This window comes from Triturus cristatus, chromosome 6, assembly GCF_964204655.1.
Source record: "Triturus cristatus chromosome 6, aTriCri1.1, whole genome shotgun sequence".
Lineage (NCBI taxonomy): Eukaryota > Metazoa > Chordata > Amphibia > Caudata > Salamandridae > Triturus > Triturus cristatus.
The window spans coordinates 1,595,971,881-1,595,991,593 of NC_140589.1; the positions used below are offsets into that span (position 1 = coordinate 1,595,971,881).

The 19,713-nt window shown below is 42.1% G+C and overlaps 1 protein-coding gene across 1 annotated transcript in view; it reads right to left on the reverse strand.

Annotated features, from left to right (window-relative positions):
- The window catches only part of PPP1R21 (protein phosphatase 1 regulatory subunit 21), a 395,061-nt gene that overhangs the window by 219,432 nt on the left and 155,916 nt on the right, over positions 1-19,713 (reverse strand). The window lies entirely within an intron of this gene.

The window sequence follows — 19,713 nt, forward strand, 5'->3', positions numbered from 1 at the left end:
TTTATACAGTTTTCAGTCAATAGGAAAAAAAAGAAAGGAGAAGTGACAAGAAAAAGGGAAGTGACAAGCAGTAATTTCCAACAGATGTGTCAAGGTAGGGGCGTGTCTTGTGTCTCGTGAGAGGGCATGTGATGTGTGGAAATGTGTTCTCTTTCAGTTGAAGGCCCTTACTCATTCGGGGGTTTATCTCTGGCTTAGAGTCAAGAACAGGAACCATCTTGTGTAAAACAGGAACTATCTTGCTGGTTCTGGGAATTGGCAGAACCACAGAAATGTGTGTTCACAGTGTACAGCCTTGTGCTTCCTCTATTAGTTGGTGTGGTTTCAGGGCCTAACCTCGTGCTTCCTCTTTCTGTTGGGGGTGGTCACAGGGCAGCTGGTGCGACAGGCTGAGTTACCAACAATGGACAGGATGTGGCTGAGTCTCTGGCACAACTGGGGGAAGGCACACAGGCAGGCTTCTTGGAATTGGCTCGACCACAAGGAGCAGGGGGTTGTGCAAGATTCAATGGGGATGTGAAGGACAGTTTTCAGACAAGTTGCTGAGAGCATGTCACACACAAAATGGGTGTTTGTCTGAGGCAAATGGCTACCAGGCAGAAACAGGTAAATGATGGCGCACAATTGTCAATTTTATTTCCACATTCCCTCCTTGCCCCAGAGTGTACCTATATTATATCTCAATTTGAATGAGATCATCTATACATTCTTGTAGCATAATTCTTTCCCTTTCTCTCTGCTGGACAAGTGGTTTAGGAATGCAGTTTGCAGCGCATAGACCGCACAGGGCAGGACCACACTGGATGCAAAGGCAGCATCCAGTTATTATCAGGAATATTATACCTGCTGCTGACAGCAGTTGCCATCCCCAGGACGATATTATCTTCCAGAACCAATCAGACCACGTCCAGGTGCCAGGTTCTTGATGTAAACTTACGGCTATCTTGTGTAATTTTGTTATGGCCGTGTATACAGATGGGGAATTATCAGGAATAAATATACAGCAGCTAGAGCCTATAATTTTACAGGCTCCGCCTCTGTCAGCCAGGATGATGTCAAGGACAAGGCGATTTTGGAGAGTAACCAATCGTATGGCGGACTGCTCCTGGGTTAAGCTCCCCAGGGCAGACGCCGTCTGGTTTACAATAGCCTCTAAGGTCCTTGTCAACGTGCGTATAAGCTTGCTGTTCTGTACAGGGCCAACAAAGAAGAAGAACCCTTTGTTAAAATCTGTATACTGTTCCCATGAGGTTTCTGTTTGGTCAACCAAGGAGGTATCGATCGTTCTTTTATGTCTGACATGGGGCACTAGGAGGTCTCGGTGGTAAGTGGATGGGGCCACAAAGACAGGGGTAACAGGAATGCTATATAACAAGTTCCCCCCCAGTTCAAGGGCAGCTGCACATAGGCCGTTTGGCCACAGACGAAATAAGTATGGCGAGATGCTTGAAATGAGGACTTTCCTCTGTCTTCAAAACTTATAGTGGTATGACAGTCACTGTGTCCTAATGGAACAGAGCCATTTTTCTGGATGCACAGGTGTCCTTTTACTGGTGAGACCGAGATGGAAGGGGGACCAGCATTCTTTTTAGGTTTGGTATTTAACATCTTGTAGGACATGGTCATGTTCCCTTGCTTGTATTCTTCACTTTCTAGGACTGTTCCTGTCGCCTGAGGACTTCCATCCTTATTTGGGTAACAGGCAGCATTAAGTACCTTGTTTAAGTTCCCCCAAGGCCACCCATTTTTGCATGAATTATTTCCGTCAGGGCAGGAGGTGGGGGTGGTATCGTCAGCTGTTATTAGGGCGAACCAGGCTTCACAAGTCGCATTATAGGAAAATGGAACGGGGAAAAGAGGCATCCCTCCCTTTTTCTGATGAGGTGGGAGGCGGCCACATATCCAGCAATTTGTGCTATTGCTGGCCTGATGAGTGTAGTGTAACATCTGTATAAAGGTATTGTTTTGCAAGGCTAGTCTATGGGCTTGTTCATGAGGGGGTAGGTCATGATATGTGTGTTCCTGAGTGCTGTTGGGTGCATGAGAGGTGTGTGGTGTTGGAGGAAAAACAGTGCGGAGGTTCCAACCAAGTCACGTCATAATGGTTATGAAGAAAAACAATATCATTAAACATATGATAGAACCACTACGCAATTTCTAAAAGTTCTTGTTTCTGCGTTTCATTCTATCTTTTTCCCACATAGTCAAGGTGTTTAAATCCATCCCCATGCTCCAACCGCTTCACCACTGGACCTGCGCCCAGTGGACTTAATTAGCCAGAGTCCGGATGGCAGACCTCAACTTTGATTTATATTCTTGTTGTGGGGTCAGTTCCAAAGGCACAAAAGATTGTTCTGTTACAAGGTCACTAGGGTTGGCAGCGTCGCCAGCAACAGTGTCTCTTTGTCCAAAATATTTCCGGCAGTGGCTCGCGTGTAGCCAGCCCTTCCTGCCTTCGATCTTCACCGCCGTCCGCGTGGTTAGGAGCGCGAGCTTCGGAGTCTTCCACCTGGGCTGAAGAGGACTGGTCCTGTCGAAGTTTCTTATCATCACCTAGTCGCCGGGTCGGATGGTGTGTTCTCCAGGGGCGGTTTTGTTAGGGAAGGCTGCAGCGACCTGTGAACGACAAGATTGGAGTGCAGACATCAAGGATGCCAGGTAATCAGTCAATATTCTGCTGTCTACATCAGTAATTCTTTTAGGCATTGGCGTACCCCACATATTTGGTGGTCTGCCAAAGACCACCTCATACGGAGATAGACCAGTTCTGGAATGTGCTACCATACGCATGTAGAAGAGGGCAACCGGTAAGGCTACCATCCAGTCCACGCCTTTGTCTGTACATATCTTGGCCAATTTTGTCTTCAAAGTCTGGTTGTGTCTCTCTACTAGACCTGCTGCTTGAGGATGTCTTACGCAGTGAAATTTCCAAGTGTACCCTAACAGAAGAGACACTTGCTTCATGAGTTCAGAGGAGAAGGGCTGGCCGTTGTCTGAGTAGATGACGCGGGGCAACCCATATCTCGGGAAATATTCTCTTACTAGTTGCTTAGCAGTTGTCGTTGCAGTGTAATCTGGGACGGGATAGGCTTCTGTCCATCTGGTCAGAGCACATACTACAACTAGCACATACTTGTGACCTCTACATCTCTCCATCTGGATATAGTCCATTTGGAGAACTTCAAATGGATGGTCAGGGGGTTGGAATCCACCCTGCTCCACCTTTGTGCCTTTACCTGGGTTGAACTGATTATAAATCATGCACGTTTTAACCTTTTGTTTGGCTGCAGCTCTCAAATGTTTGTTGTGCCATATGTTTTGTATGCGGTCTAACATTGCTTTTTCTCCCAGATGCGATGGTCCATGTATGGTGTTTATTATAACCTGTACCATAGCATCCGGCAGAAACCATACTGCTCTTTCAGGTGTCATCCAACCCTGATCTGTAAGGACCCCTCCTTTTTCCTTCCATTCTAGCAGTTCCTGTGGCGTGGTGTGACTTTGGACATCCTGGATGTCAGAAAAGGGGTCTCGTATTGCGTATTGGCGGTGTAGCATATTCAATTCTGTGTTTGCTGCTAATTTGGCTGCACTGTCTGCGGAATCATTTCCTTTTGATATTTCATCGGTTCCTTTTGTGTGCGCTTTACACTTTAATACTGCAACTTTCGCTGGTAACTGACTGGCCTCTAAGAGGGCAGTGATGAGTGTAGCATGCTGTATTTTAGACCCGTGTGATGTGAGGAATCCACTCTCTTTCCACAATGTGCCGAAGTTGTGTACAACCCCGAAAGCGTACTGTGAATCAGTGTAAATGTTAACTGATTTTCCTTTCGCTAAGTGACATGCTCGTGTTAGTGCTATGAGTTCGGCTGCTTGTGCCGACAGTATCTCTATCTTGTGTGCTTCCAAGGTGTTTGTACCATTTGTGACGGCATAGGCTGCTGCTAATTCTCCAGTGGGGAGTCTCATGCAAGAACCATCAACAAAAAGTGTCATTTCTGCCTTAGAAAGGGGAGTATCTTGTAAATCTGGTCTGGGTTTGGTCACTAAATCAATTATGTCAATACAATCGTGAAGTTGTTCAGTAGGAGAGGTCAGTGGCAACAGTGTTGCTGGGTTTAAAATGTTGCATCGTCTAATCTCAATATGTGGCTGAAAAAGCGTCATCTCATATCCGGTGAGTCTGGCTCTTGTCAGATGCTGTGTTTGCGTTTTGTTTAGCAGAAGTTCTACAGCGTGTGGGACCTGGACTATCAGATGATGTCCCAATACAATAGCATCGCTTTGTCTAATAGCTTGTGCAGTAGCTGCTACTGATTTTAGACATGCAGGTAATGCTTGTGCTACTGGATCTAATGTACTTGAAAAATAACCACATGGTCTATGTCTGTCTGCTTGAAGTTGGGTCAGGACTGATAGTGCTGTACCTGAGTTTTCTGTTACAAACAAGGTAAAATCTTTGGTGTAATCAGGTGTTGCTAACACTGGGGCTTGACACATAGCCTTTTTAAGAGACTGAAAAGCTTGCGGGTGTTCATCTGTCCAGGGTAATTGTGGGGTAGCGCCAGCTTCGAGTGTTGTCAGCTGCACTAATGGTTTAGAAATGAGTGCAAATTGTGGGATCCACTGTCTACAATATGAGGTGAGACCAACAAAAGCTCGAACTTGTTTCTGTGTTGTTGGTTGTGGTATTTGTTGTATGAGCTGGATGCGTTCCTGTGTAAGCTGCCTACCCTCCTTTGACAGCAAGTGCCCTAAGTATGCCACTTGCTGTAAACAAAATTGGAGCTTACCAGGGGAAACTTTATGGCCATTTGCAGCTAGGAATTCTAGTACTAGTAGTGATGCTTCAGCACATGCTGCGTCAGATCTGGCCGTAATGAGGATATCATCAACATATTGTAGTATGGCTGTATCCGTGGGCATTTGAATAGTGTCCAATTGTCTTTTCAGCGCTTGGCTATATACACTTTGACTTTCGGTGAAACCTTGAGGAGCTCTTGTGAATTGGAAACTTCGTCCTTGTAAGGAGAAGCCGAAAAGGTATTGACTGTCTGGGTGAATGGGTATACTGAAGAATGCGTTTTTTTAAGTCAATGACAGAAAAATGCGTTGCTTCTGCATCTATGGCTGTGAGTAAAGTGGAGATGTCTGGGACTACAGGGTGTTGTGGAATGACACATTTATTGAGCTCTCTCAAATCCACCACTAGTCTGTAGACAGGTGGTGTTCCGGGTTCCACTTTTGTATGAACTGGTAAAACAGGGGAATTGCAAATGTTCGAAGTTGTTTCTTTAATCACACCTGACTGTATTAGGTCCTGAATAATTAACATTAATGCTTGTTCAGCTTGAGGTGGAATTTTGTATTGTCTTATACGTGGTAGTTGGGCTCCCTCTTTCAGTGTAACCTTGTGAGGTGTTATTTCCATACATCCTACTGTGGTGGAATCAGTGGCCCAAAGGGTGTGTGGCAAATCTTTCAAACGCTCGTCTAATTCTCTACTTGGGTAGTGGCCCTTAAAATCTCGTAGAAATAATCTGACATCTTTAGGTGAGCAAACAATAACAGCTCCTAATTCTTTCAATGTTTTTATACCAAGCAAATTTTCTGGACATGATTTTGTCAATATAAGATCTGTAGTTGTCGTGAGAGGACCAACCTGCAAGGGCAGTGGTTTTGACGTGGCGATTGTCACAGGTTGTCCGGAGAAACCCAGAGAAATACTTTTTGAACCCGAGAGAGGAGCCTCTGGGACCTCTTGATGGCTTATTGTTGTTTTACTGGCCCCAGTGTCTAGTAGAAACTTTCTATCCTCCCCCAGAAATGTCGGACCTCTATAAATGGGCCTTTCTGATCTACTGGGATGGGGATTAGGGGCAGTTTGTCATCTTCTCTCCCTGGGCAACATCATGAAAAATCTGGGTAGTATTCAGTGTAGTCGCTGTCTATAATGTTCATTTGGGCCATTTGTGTTGTCGGTGGCACTGAAGGCGTTGAACTGTCTTGGAAAACATTCTGTTTTGGCTGATATGGACGAGGCTGTGTCTTACCAGTAGCCAAATTGTGCTTTAAGACAGGGCAGTCTTTAACGAAGTGTCCCGTCTTTTTGCAATAATTACAAGTGCTCTTCACGTTTGTCTGGCTACCTGGTGTCTGTTGGCGCTGGGGTGCAGTTTGGGCTACTAACGCTTTCATCTTGGTGTCTTTCATGCGTTTCTTATCATTTTCTTCTTCATCCCTAATGCGATTTTGGTGGTATTGTAGCATTTGTAACACCTGTGGTGGTGTATGTGCTTGCCAGGTACTTTCTACTTTTAGTACTCTTTCCTTAATAGCTGGCAAGGCGTTGTCTACTAATTTGGAAACAAACAGATGCGGGTAAGCTTCGCTTGTCGGCGTAAGGCCGCTATTTACCGCAAAACATTTTTCAAGTCTGGTGTAATAATCTCCTATGTCTTCACCATGTTTCTGTTTGCAGGAGGAAATGGTATCCCAGTCCTCCTTTTTCACTGTCAGTAACTGTGGTAGCACCTTTAAAATAGTGCCAGGAAGTGCTTTTAGTCTGTCTCCTATACCTTGACCTGCTACTCTAGTATTTTCGTCATTCTGAAGTTCGGTCCATCTAATGTGTTCACCTGCTACTTCCCAATCTTTCTCTCTTAGTTTGTCATATATACCCGATGGCAACAATAATTTCAGAATTGCTGTGATATCAGAAAGAGTATATGTTCCCATCATTAATACATCTCCTAATTCTTTAAAGAATCCAGCAGGATCCTTTGAGTGGGAGGGAACCATCTCTTTTATCCTTAGTAACTCAAGTTTTGTCAAGGGTACATAAATAAAAACGCGTTGTAGCGCGCCATTCGTGTCAGCTCTGGGGTGGACCTCTCTCATGGGGAACTGGCGTGTTTGAGGAAGTCTATTAATTGGTCCACAAGTATTATTGAAAGATTTATATTCAGTCGTTTTCTGGTATTTCTGTCTAAAATCTATAAGTGTGTTGAGAAAAACTGAACTATTGTGGAGGAACATGTTATCAGCGCAGTCAGACAGAAAATCTTCGAGTCTTGGATCATGTTTAAAATGAGTGTCATTGAGTGTGATGAGATGTTGTACCATGTAGAGACTTGCTAATCTTTGATGTGAGCGTGGTAATGCTAGAAAAAGTTGGGCTATGAGATCATTGTCATATATCTTATATTGAGAGACCCATAGGGTCGCAGTTCTGGCTATTTCCTCCTCCTCCGGTGTAAGCGAAGGCTCCTGGTCTAACCAGTAGTCTAATGCATTGGATGTTTTTTCAAATAACTCATCTGGAGATGACCATTCAGAGTGACCTTGGAGGAATGTAGGCGGGGGTGTTCGTGAATTAGGGGCGGAAGAACGAACGGGTAGGACTTTTTCAGTAGGTTCAGTAATTTCCTCCTCAAGTTTCTTATTCTCTTCATTTGTTTGCAAGTTTTGCAGAATACGGGTCACATTACGGGTGAACCTGTCTAGTGCATCATTTATAAGTTCTAGACTAGTGTGGTCGGATGCGGAATCTAATAAGTCAAAAAGTGAAACTGGTACATTTCTTTCCTCTGCTTGTATGTGTTTTATGAAACAGCAAAGGAGGAACCTATACATGTGCATTTTTACAGGGTGTGATCTTCTTGTAGTCATAGCGTTAATGGCTCGTGAGTTCTCTCCAGTACGAAGAAACTCAGAGGCCACTTGAAGAAACGTGTCAATTGCTGGTAGATGTCTTATTTCTTCCCAGGAGTCATGAAGTATTTTCTTATTCCGCCCGCCTCCCCTGTGTTGCTCGGAGTCGGGTCATAGGGGCAGTCGGGAATTGTTTTACCTGGATCTGGACCTACGGCACCCCCTTTATAATACATTCCATGTCAAAAGTACCATTTTCAGGCCATCTATATCTGTGTTCTAGGTCTTTAGTATAATCCACCCATATATCACATAAATAAATAATTGCACCGACACCATGTTTTGCATACATGAAGTGTCCTGGAGTATCCCGAGGAGGAAGGGGAATTTCCTTCTCAAGAATACTCCTTTTGGTTGCTATCTTACGTATTTTCGAGAAAATAGGCATGATGGCAAGATTTTTCAAAGATTTAGAATTGAGAGAAAAAGAAAAACAAACAGAACATATATCTTTACCGTACCCACGAAAGTGGTGAGTCCGTCTTTTATACTAGTTTAGCAGTCCTCACAAAATAAGTGAGAAACCAACAAAAACCTGTATCTTTACCGCACCCACAAAGTGGTGAGTCCGTCTTTATACTTTTCAGCAGTACTCACCGAAAAAAATAACTGGAAGGCCTCTTGAAGATCTTAAAAATGCACGTAGGTTCTAAGGTGGGACTCGCAGAACCTCGGATTCGTCTCTTCACAGGTTGGGCTCTGGTTCAGGACGTTCCGCAATTTTCCTCACCGCCTCGTGTGGATGCCGGGCCGCAGTTGGTCCCCCTCTTTGCCTCGAGGGAGTTAGCGGGAATTCCCCGCTTTGTGCACTTTGAAGTCCGTCAAAGGTCAGGAGGGGACAGTACCGGGTCCAATATCGCCGGCGCGTGGGGAAAAGGGAATGTCCCACGTTCGGGCGCCAATTAATGTGGTAAATTAATTCAATATTACCTCATCTCAGAATTTCTATACTTAATAATCACAATTTCAGTCAAAGCAAAGAGAGGAGTCCGTGGTGTTCGAGTAAAAAAAGGGTCCAGTAACTCGAGTTAAGGGGAGAGCTCCAGCACCAAGCGGGTACAGGAGTGGTCTGCAGTTTTATTCACACATCAGAATATTTATACAGTTTTCAGTCAATAGGAAAAAGAAGAAAGGAGAAGTGACAGGAAAAAGGGAAGTGACAAGCAGTAATTTCCAATAGATGTGTCAAGGTAGGGGCGTGTCTTGTGTCTCGTGAGAGGGCATGTGATGTGTGGAAATGTGTTCTCTTTCAGTTGAAGGCCCTTACTCATTCGGGGGTTTATCTCTGGCTTAGAGTCAAGAACAGGAACCATCTTGTGTAAAACAGGAACTATCTTGCTGGTTCTGGGAATTGGCAGAACCACAGAAATGTGTGTTCACAGTGTACAGCCTTTTGCTTCCTCTATTAGTTGGTGTGGTTTCAGGGCCTAACCTTGTGCTTCCTCTTTCAGTTGGGGGTGGTCACAGGGCAGCTGGTGTGACAGGCTGAGTTACCAACAATGGACAGGATGTGGCTGAGTCTCTGGCACAACTGGGGGAAGGCACACAGGCAGGCTTCTTGGAATTGGCTCGACCACAAGGAGCAGGGGGTTGTGCAAGATTCAATGGGGATGTGAAGGACAGTTTTCAGACAAGTTGCTGAGAGCATGTCACACACAAAATGGGTGTTTGTCTGAGGCAAATGGCTACCAGGCAGAAACAGGGAAATGATGGGGCACAATTGTCAATTTTATTTCCACAGGAGGTAGAGAAATACACTCCCTGCCTTGAACAAAGATATAATCCCATTGTGGACTAGAAATTTCTCTGGAAGATTTTTAAATACAGACCAGGATTTGAATTTGGGGAGATATTGTTTTGTCCTGATAAAGGTGGTGGTCGGATTATAGTAACCACTGAAACGCGTCGATGCACTGATGATAAAGCCCACCCTAGATCCATGAGGACAACTGTTACACTAAACAAAGGATAGGAGAAATAGCTATCTCGATGTGTAATAAATGATCTGTGCTAGATTGGTGGGGTGCTTTCATGAATAGAAATAACGTTCTTGCTTGTTCTCCCATAGTATATTTTTAGGTCTCTGCTTAATAAATGTTTTTAAGAATTGTTTTTATGAACTGTTGTGGCTTGTAAAAAATATCTGGATGACATATTGACATCTGTTCCGTTTTTTTTTTTGCTGAATTAATTCTGCTGTATAATAACATTTATGTGGTTTTCAATGTATGGATAATAAATATGTAATGTTCTTTTGAGATTTGCAGGCTACACGTTGTTTATGTTTTGGTGTTAAAAAAATTCTCTTTTGAGCATGCTTGGAGTGTGATTGTAGTTACCCAAAGGGGATTTTTTTATGACTTTGGTCTATTTGGTGCCCTACTCCTTTGGTTTATAAGGGCCCCTCTCTCTTTCTTGAGACACCTTATGTGAGTTGCAGAGATATGTTTGAAAGTATGATGAGGCTTAAAGCCAGAGTTTGTTCCCAAAGATTTAAGACTGTATGCCACTGTGCCTATTTTGGGAACTTGTGTAGTGTATCGTACTAAATTATAGAGTGTAGTCCATAGGACGTGCAAGAAAGTGTCTTTCTAGGTGCCAAATGTATACCTCTGAACATCTTCACTTCGAATTGTGGTGATGTGAAATATTTAAGTGGCTAGTCCTCTTAAGTTGAGTAGAAAATAGTCCACACATGTAGTGTGTAAAATTATTTCAAGGCCACAAACCCTAGGTCAGTGTGATAAATAATGGATGTTGTCATCAATGATGTAATCAATTTTCACTTTACATGTCATTAGTGATGTAATATATAAGGTCATAAGCCGTGCATTGCTTAAACTGTAAGTGGTGAATTTCATTTTTTTTAAACCATAGTTTTTATATTATTACAAGGCCCAACTTTGAGGTCAATTTAACCTTTGCTTTTTCTGTGAAAAACAATACACACACACACACACACACACACACACACACACACACACACACACACACACACACACACACATAGTTGGGCCAACTTTTCTATTGAATGGTTTTCAAGTTTTTAGTTCAGTCTGAGTTTTTGCTATACAAGGTGAGGTTGGGCATGAACATTCACAAACATGTCATTCCTCTCCGATTTCTTCTGGGAAGAATTACATCCAGGGGTGTTAGGTATATATAGGGGGATTGGAGACTCTTCCTTTGTTATAAAAAGATATCTCCATGAGATTTTTGTGCCTCTGTCTGACGCTCAGATTTCAGTTTTTCTTCTTATTCATGTTCCCCCTGATAATCTCCTGAATTTGATGTTTAGGTATTTGACTTCCCCGAACTGGCAAATCCTCCCAAAATTCTTTTATAGAAGGAACAGCTTGAACTTGATATCTTTCTTAAAGAAATGTATCTTCACTTATCAGCTGGAGATGAGCGACGTTGTAGCATTGGGAGTTGTTTTGCCAATTGCAAAGATCCCTCTACTCCCAGGTTTCTGGTAATTCCAGCTATCCAGCGGAAAGACCCTAATAGGGTATCACTTTCTGGATCCAGGGGAGTGTATTGCCTCTCACCTCTGGAAATTTACAACTTCGCCACTGTCTTGCTGTAGACTTTCTCTTTGAGACTGTGGTGGGACAGTTATCACTTGCATTGTGACTTCTGATATACTAGTTAATAGGATAGAAGGTGTGCTAAGACAAACTTATGCTGAACTGAGCGTATGCATTAAATTTGGCCATACCATAGCCATCTGGTAAAAGAGGCCATACCTCTATAACTTTAGAAGGTGTTCAAGGGGGGAAAAAAATATTTTGGGCTTCTAGGCCGAAAGCAAAGTTTTTTCATTGGATGAGATGATACAGGTGGGGAAGGAGAGAGAAATGCTGTTGCATGCTGGTATGCAGACAACCTACTATCATACGGAATGTCCAGGCAGGGTTGCAATCTGCAATAGGGAGTTTGAGGAGCTTTGAATGTTCTTAAAGCTCAAGACAAACTAGTCAAAAACATATGCATTCCCAATTTCCTCAAAATTGTGCCAGTTGCCAGACAGAATGGAGCACTGGAGAATAGCATGGGCATCATACATTCAGATATTGGGCATCAAGGTATATCACATGAAGAGAGATGTTAGAGCTGAAAATCTGGGAGCAGTGTTTGGATCACTAAAACGAAATGGGAGCTCTGGAACACCTTATGGCTACCTAAAATGGCCAGAACAGATTTACCTAAAAAGAACATACTGCCTCGCTTACTGTATCACTTCAAAAAGGGATTCCATTGAAATAGTCCAGAGAAACTGCTTATGTGGGATAGGAGAAGACGCAGAACGGGCCTAGGCATCCTGCAATGCCCCATGCCGGAACAGGCATTGGGGTGGGTGGACCAGAATACAGGTTATATTACCTGGCATCACAAGTGCAATGGGGAGCAAATTGTTGGGGGGGGGGGGGGACTCCAACTTGAAGAAATTGACCGCCTGGGAGTAGTGCAGCAGCAAGGTGCATTGGTGACAACATCAGTCAGACCAAAAGAGGCATATATATTAAGATCCAAGCGGCTAAGAATAGGATGCAGTGTTGTTGAATAATAATCAAGAGAACCCCACAGAACAGAATTTATGTTTTGGCACTGCTGCTGGTAGGCATCCCTACACTGCAGGGAGTGTTCTTCAGAGCTCCCAGGATGAGGACCTTGACATAATTGAGGGTAGAACTGGTGGGCGCCTGAAACTAACTATTTAGTCAAACTAGTGGATGATGATAGAGTTTCTGAAAATCCATTTATAACATTCAAAACAGTGGTGGTTAAAAAGACCTGGGGAGCTGGTTGAATGGAACCCCAGATACATAAAAAAACATAACTGCTAGACCTGCTTACGACTGGACGAGACTGTAAATTAACGTCATAGCTATGTAAGCTCCTGTCATTGATAACTAAACATGACTTGTCCAGCCTAAGAGATACCTGGGGTGGAACGCTCAGGAAAGAACTAGAGGCTAACGAGTTATAGCAGAATATACAAAGTCCTCAAAAGGTATCAATAAATAGTAGATTGAAATATTCTCAGATTAACTGTTTATGCACTGAATACATGACACCCAACAGATTAAATAGAATAGCCCTGCCTTGACTGAAGATAAGGATGATCAAGGAGTAATAGACTGAAGTTGTCCTACCATAGCCAGTTTCTGTAGGGTAATCACAGCACAGCACAGCTAAAAGAAACACAGGGTAGGAGAAACCTCAACACAATTAAAATAAACCAGCTTGGGCTGTTCCCTATCCCAAAGCTAGATCAGAAGGCAACAGATTCATGGATATCTACTTGCTATTGGACAAAGCCTTCCACATTAACAGTGGACGGGGGAGGCAATATAAAGGGTCAGGGTGGAAAGTAAAATCTGCATAGAGAAAAGCAATGGGGAATGAGGCGGAGGCCTATAGCGGGACTGTGTGAAAACTACCAAGACGCTGTTACATGCAAGCCATGCGTTCAGACCCACTTTCACCTCTAGCAGGACTACTGCATGAAATTCTACACATATTTGAAAACCATAGTGAATACAAGCTGACAAATGTAAGGGTCAACATATCAAACCGGCCTCTCATATTAGCCAGACATGTAATTGGAAGGGTGGGTGGAGCCATGCAATAGCTCTGAGGAATGCTGGAAAACACACTGTGGTCGTTTGTTGCTTTGTTTTTTCCTGTTTAATTTGTTGCAATGATGCAAAATGTGTCTAGAACAAAAAAGGACATGATGATAACAACATATACAAAATAATCCTTACTGTACACATCTACCCAGGAAAAAGTTCCTCAAATATTGAAAGATTATACTGCCATTTTGAAATATAATTGACTCTTAAAAATTGTCTAAGTTAAACTACTAAAACAGATCTATTTAAAAAAGATTTCTATAGGATGTAGTTTTCAACATTGGTAGTGCATCAGTCATGGCTTGCAGGGGAGTAATGGCTTCCTACCAACATCTGCATTAAAGGGATTGGGAAGATAGAGATATCCCAGAAAGACTATTTATAAAGGACACTTTGAGAGGTTAATACTTTTTTTGAGAAGAAGAATTGGAGGAGGCCAGAATCCTACTTGTTTGAACTTATAAGTACAGGTCATTTGAGGAAGATAAGAGGAACCGTGTGAAGGACAAATGGACAGGGCTTGCTTGTTCATTCAGCAGATCATATTTCCAGCTGAGGGAAGTTGATGGTAATGACTCCTTTCATTTTTCCTTTGTGGGGAAAGGGAAAATCAAAGCAATATAACTTACTATGATAAGTGTATGGGAGTTTCCAAAGGATATGAAATATTTCAATAACCAAATTGCCAGCAATATAAGATGTTTTTTCCCAACCCTCCAATTTCCAGATTCATTCGGGCTCCTTGGTCTATTAATGTAATGAATAGAGAGGACCTGAAGAACAATGTCCCTTCCTAGATTCTAAAGACAGCCATCCTTTGTGTTGTCATGGGAGCAGTTTACTTTCATGTACAGAGATTATCAAGTGAATACAAAATGATGACAAATTTGAAATCTCTTTACAACTCCCTACCGATGATCCATTTTAATGAACACCCTTCAACGGGTGAATCTGCTTCTGCTGTCAGAAGTAGACATTTTTACACTAAAACCGACTTACAGGAGGCACATTTCAACTTTTAATCTGCAGAATCACAGGTTCACTGTGGAGCTTAACACTGGCAATCTAGGGTCATTCACTTTTGGCCTCAAACCTGCTCCAAGAGTCTTTAACAAAACCCTAGCCCTTTTAATGTTCCTGCTCCACAATCAACAAATCAAGATTCTTTCCTATTCAGGCAATCAGTTGATCCTCTTTGCATTCTATACAGGGACTTTGATAACAACCAGGAAAGAAAAACATTCTTTGTCCATCATCCCTTGAGCAAATGTGTTCATTTGGGCCAGGTGGTGCAGTATATCACACAGAATATTCAGATGCACCTGACCAGATCAGGAGGACTCTTACCAAGCACAAAAGTTGTCAATAAGAGCCAGATGCTGTAGTTAGGAACAGTCCTGTTGCCCAGTCAGCTCAGAGTCTTTCGTCAAGCAAGAAGGAATACAGTCTTCTATTTAGAAAGAGTTGGTGGCAATATGGAAGGCCTTTAAGCTAGTTCTCAGATTAGATCATAAAAGGCCGCAAAGTTAGTTAACCCAGTCAATATGGTCAAATAAACATAAATACATCTGCAATTTAGGTGTTGGGACTCAAATGTTAAATCAATTGACACATTTTGTTTTGTATTTGGGCAAGAGAAAATCTTGCTTAGAAAGCAATTCTCATTTCAGTTTCTGGAGATACACAATATGCCGGCTATCTGCCTGAGGAAAATCTTTCCTAGTTCATAGGATTTCATTTTCAATGCCCTGGTTTTCAAGAGGTTTGTCTCAGGAGGTTTCCGAGAATTGTTTCCTTTTCCAAATCACTCTCCTAAATCATATTTGAGGTCTCTCCTGCAAAATCCAGGGGGAACAAGCAGATGTAATCCTGCTGGTACCATTTTTGGCCGAGATGGGCTGGTGTTCCTCCTTTTTGGCTCATGTCAGTGTATCATCCTCCCTTGCTTCAATCAACACTTATGCTGTTACTAACCTTCACTTTATCAGTTTGGAGTTTAAGAAGAGAAGACTCCTTAGAGAGGGTCATGCTCTTCCTGTTTCTTTATCACTACAGGCTTCTAGGAGTAGCTACTCTACGATGTCTATATCCACCTATGGGCTTTCTTTAATGATTGGTGTTGGGTAAATAAAATATCTCCAGTACAATGTGCTCCTGGAAGTGTATTACAATTTTTGCAGAATGACACAGACAAGATTTTGTCAGTCTTAAAGCTTTTGTGGACAGTATTTAAGGAGTTTCTGATCCTCTTGGTGGGTTTTATCTTCATTTGAAACCTATGCGTCAAGACTGTTTATGAATTTTGATCCATTACAGCCAACTTTATGTATCCTTCCTGAACTTTACCAATGGAGCTGTCTATTTTTACAGAAGCCTACCTTCATGCCTCCGGGAGAATCATTATAAAAATATCTGGCTTTCTAGGACTTCTTCCTCGTGGCACTTAGCACAGCCACGAGGGTTGGTGAGTTGGTTTCCCTGATTTAAAGTATCTCATATGTGAAGGAGATAATTCTCCCAAACTTGAAGGCCAGTACCTCATGGGACTGAAGATTTCAAACTTCATTTTTTAGATGTAGTAAAATCCAGTATGGTCTATCACCAATGAACGACTGAATACAGCAGTCTATTGATTAGTCTGAAAGCAGCAACTGGGGTAAAAAAAATGCTGTTGTTGTTCTGAGGAGATACAGCAAGCCAATCATTTCCTTTAGGTTACTTAGATACTGAGAAGGATTTTCCTTGATCAGTTTGGGTGTGTTTCCAACATGGGTAAGGCAGTCTTATAAGCACGGTGATCTGGTCTTTATATTGTAGACATATGCAAGCTGCTACTTGGGCTGCTTCATGTTCTTTCAATTAACATTTCAGGTTGATTGTAGACTAGGGAAATTAATTGAGCTTTGGCAGAGTGATTATTCAGAAGAAAAATACCTCATAAGGTCGGGTTTTAGATTTTGCTTTTATGACTTATGTCTTTGTTGTTTCTCTACAAGCAAGTGCAAGGAGTTGGTGGTAGCAGGTAAAGTATTTTATGAAGACAGGAGGGCAAATAAAATGCCCCTTAATTAGCCATTATTGATACCTTTTTGTGGAAAAAGAAATCTTCCAGCACAGTTTAGGACCTGTGTGTGATTTTCTCGCCTTCATGCGTGGAGTTGCAGAACAGAAAGAATCCTGCAGAACAACCTCTAAATTTAATCACGAGGCATCAGATAGTTTTTCATCAAGTAAATGTACTATCCATGTTTCAGTAGTAATGTAATAAAGCATTAACATTACATTTATGGGGCAAAAGAACTCGTCTGAGCTTTAAAGGACTCATCCTCAGAACAAGCACAAACATCCAAAATCCAGCACTGTTTATAACTGTTAAAAGTTGGGTTTGGGAAAAAGAAAATCATATTCCAATGTTAATTACCTTTATTTACAAACTCTCCACCAACTCCACACAGGAGAAAATAATGTCAAGAAAACAACGGCACAAAAAGTGTTTACTCAAACGAGGATCAACATTAAAATACATTGGAAGCGCGATGATATGCTATTGGGTCATTAGCCGCAGTTTATAAATACAGATTGACTGATTGGAAGCAGTTTTCATGAAGAAAAGTAGCGAAATACAGATATACATGACAGTCACACAAACAACACGTATGCCTAACACCATAATAATTGCCCCCTTACTTTTTAAATGAGTGTACACTGATACCTCAACACACTGTAAATATGGGGGCAAACACTGAGATAGCAGAGCACTAACTACTTTTGTTTTAAATAGAGAGTTGGACTTTCAAGACTCCTTGTCTCTCTGTCTACCTGTCAATGAGGAGGTAAAGGTTAGCTCAACAGAGCTGCCATGAGGTTACGTCAGAGAACACCGCAACACAAGTCTAACAGTTGCAATAAAGATAACAATGTCCAACCTGAGTTTGAATGTTACAACACGACTTTTATTATAACTAAAAAGATTAATATATCTACAGTAAAATTAAAGTGAAATAGCAAAAATCTCAATACATAACTCAATTTAACAGTGAAAATACAGTGGTAAATAAAGGCACTTCAACTGTTCAGACTATATATAGTTTGCAAGCATTAACTGCTTGCCAATTTAGGGATTGATATGAAAGAGATATATACTTTGCAGTTGCGGTTTTGAAGGTGTAAGCGATTTGACACAACATATATATACATTGCAAACATTCACCTTGGTGTTTGTAAACAACAAGTGAAACTTAAAAGCAGAAGACAGTATAACAAAGTAATGACAAAATAAATGGGTCTTTAGAGCCCTGTGGAATTGAAGGTGGTCAAAGGCGCAATATCCCAGAAAGCTCTGCTCATGCAATAACCATGCTTGAAAATGGGAATTTTTAGGAGGTACAATTCAGAAAGTCTGAGAGGCTGCACAGGAACGTAGGACTAAGCAGAATTGAAAGAAAAACTTAAAACGTCCAGTGGAAGACCCAGGTAACACACCAAAAAGCCTTAAACTGGATTTGTTGCTTAACAGTTGTCATATTTGAGGTGGAAGAGAGTGCTAGTACCATTAAGTGTCATAGTAGCAGGGAATGGCAAAATCTTTCACAAAAGATGCGGTTACATAAGGCAGGCAGAATACACGGTGCGGTAATCCCTTAGCCAACTAACAGCATCAGAAGACTGGTGGTAAGATTTCAGAAAAAGACAAGTACCGTAAGGGCAGGAGCATGCCTTTAAGACAAATAGGCAAACCAGCTTCACCAGAGGTTGGGCATGAAAAGTGTATAAGATGAGTCAGAGTGCAGAAAGCAGCATAACCAGTAAAATGACAGGACATTCAGCAGAGCAAAAAGCAACGCAGCAAGTTTCGAACACTGACAAAGGATTAAAAATATTCCAAAGCAGGGTCTGCTAGCTTGGCCAAGACCGTTCATCAAAACAACATGTTCTATTCTAACAAATAATGCTGAAAGTTCAGGCAGTAAAAGCCCTGTTGGTTAGCCGTCAACTCTTAAGGCAGGTAGCTCACTGTTGTGCTCTGATTGGAACCCATCTAGGAATTTGTTTACAAGCTTCTAGAGTATACTCTTCACAAACAAATGCTGTTCATGAATACTTGGCTGAACGTTAAAGGATTGCAATCTTGTCACAAAGATTTAATTTCATTTGTATCTAAATTTACATACCTTTACCATTCACAATATTACTGATCATAAACATAGGAATCTGGTTGAGAGATGAGAAACAGTGGCAACCTGTAAGGAAATGACAGAGTACCTCTGTACAGTAGAAATAACCTATCTTGGAAACCAGTGTTTGTATTAAATTCAGGAGAAAGAGCTGAGTACCTTCCTGGGTTAGGGTTAGTATAGGTCAGTCTGTTAAAATGTGGATTATCAAGACTTGACATTCCTAGTAACTCAAAGTCAATGGCTCCACAATTTGGGGGCTGAACGCTGACGATAAATGGGGATTTCGTCTGTCTGGGCATGAGTACAAATGAGGTAAGAGTACACAGGCACAAGCGAACACACTTGGGCTATGTAAGTACTTCTCAATATCTATCAATCCAGCCAGCAAGCAGGCCAACTGAATACCGGACCTCTGCAGGTCAGACAATTGCTTGCTTAATACAGTGCTTAATTTGTTAAAGAAGGAGTGTTGATGCTCAAAGCTCTGTTCAGAAGCCCACGGCCAGAGCCAATGCCAAAGCCGAGTAGTCTTGAATCCATCGTAGGCCTCCTTATACACTGCTAGACACTCTAGGCCCCTTTATCCTACTCTTGCAGGTTCCTGCTTTCTTTCTTCACTATGTTTTTTTCCATCTATCTTTTGCTCATTCTTTCTCCTTTGTGTGTTTTCCCTTCTATGCTATTGGGAAATGTCTGATAAGGAAAAATAATTGCTGGTCTCTAAAAATGAGTTTGAGTGTGCCCCACCAGCAACCACAGGCTCAAGTTAAGCTCTGGTGTTATATATGGTGGAGGGAAAAATGGTGACTGCCAGGAAAGTGTCACCTCTCCGCTCACCTGCACTTGCAGACAGTGGTTCTTGATGAAACGATGTTCTGATTTCTGGTGAGGAGAAAAGAGGGCTTCTAGATAATGTCCTTGCGTCTAGACTCATTGTTCTGGCAGAAAGCTACCAAGCAGGCAAGTCATCAGGATGGCAGCTAAAGACCTTCAGCAGGATCTTCAAGCTTATTCCGTGATTCAAGGAACCAAATAACTCATCTCCATGTCCTGGAAGCGCTACAGTTGGGTCCTTTTTGTTCTGGTGTTCTTTCTCAAGCTGGAACTCAAACGTAAAAATATCCCTTGCCTGACAGTTGTGCATCAGCCCACTGCCAATCAGTGCCAGTGCATCTCCA